Raw genomic sequence first — 895 nt, 5'->3', positions numbered from 1 at the left:
AAAGAGTGGAGAGTAGCAACAATTTGGGTTATTTATCCTGTCATAAGAGAAAAATATGGGAGTTCAGTTTTCAAAGTCATAATTAATAAATGTCAGCTTTAAACTACATGTTTAAATAGCATGCTAAATACTTAGTTATCAAGCTAAACTTAGCTCCAAACTASGTATTTAGTTAGCAAACTACAYTTCAGCACCAAACTAAATGCTTAGTTTGAAAGCTAAYTATTTMGCTCGAAAACTAAATATTTATGTGCTAATTAAATAATTTGCTACTCAGAGTCAGCTTAGACAGTTAAGTAACTCTAAATAAATATTTAGCTAGCTAAKTTTTAMATTTTTTCAAAATTAGCTTGATAACTGAACCTYACCTTTAGATCCTAAGTAGTTAGCTAAAATTTAGCTCCAAGCTAAGAAATTACCTAGYTAACTATTTAGCTCCARATATAGCCTGATATTTAGGTCTGAGATCTTTGAATATTTAGCTACCTCAGAGTTAGCTAAATATYTAGCTCCAAATTTAATATTTAGCTGACAAGCTWTATATTTCAGCTATATACGTATTTAACTACAAACTGAAAATGTAGTTATTAAGCTAATTTTAGCTCCAAACTAATTATTTGGTTAGCAGGCTGAGCATGTAGCTCCAAGGTTTTTATTGGAGCAAGCTAACTCTTTAGCTCCAAGCTAGATATTTGGCTCTGAGCTAATTAAATATCTAACTAGCTCAGAGTTAGCTAAATTATTTATTTGTTAAATATTTTGCTTGCTAACTAAGTATGTAGTTTGGAGTCAAATAGTATCCTATTTTTAAAGCTTTAAAATAGCGGTTCTCAACGTGGGTGGTATCGCCCCCAGGGGGCGTTCAGAGGACGGCAGGGGGCGCTGGCGGACATTT

The sequence above is a fragment of the Poecilia reticulata genome, linkage group LG2, assembly GCF_000633615.1.
Source record: "Poecilia reticulata strain Guanapo linkage group LG2, Guppy_female_1.0+MT, whole genome shotgun sequence".
Taxonomy (NCBI): domain Eukaryota; kingdom Metazoa; phylum Chordata; class Actinopteri; order Cyprinodontiformes; family Poeciliidae; genus Poecilia; species Poecilia reticulata.
Note: the sequence above shows the minus strand (reverse complement) of the source record.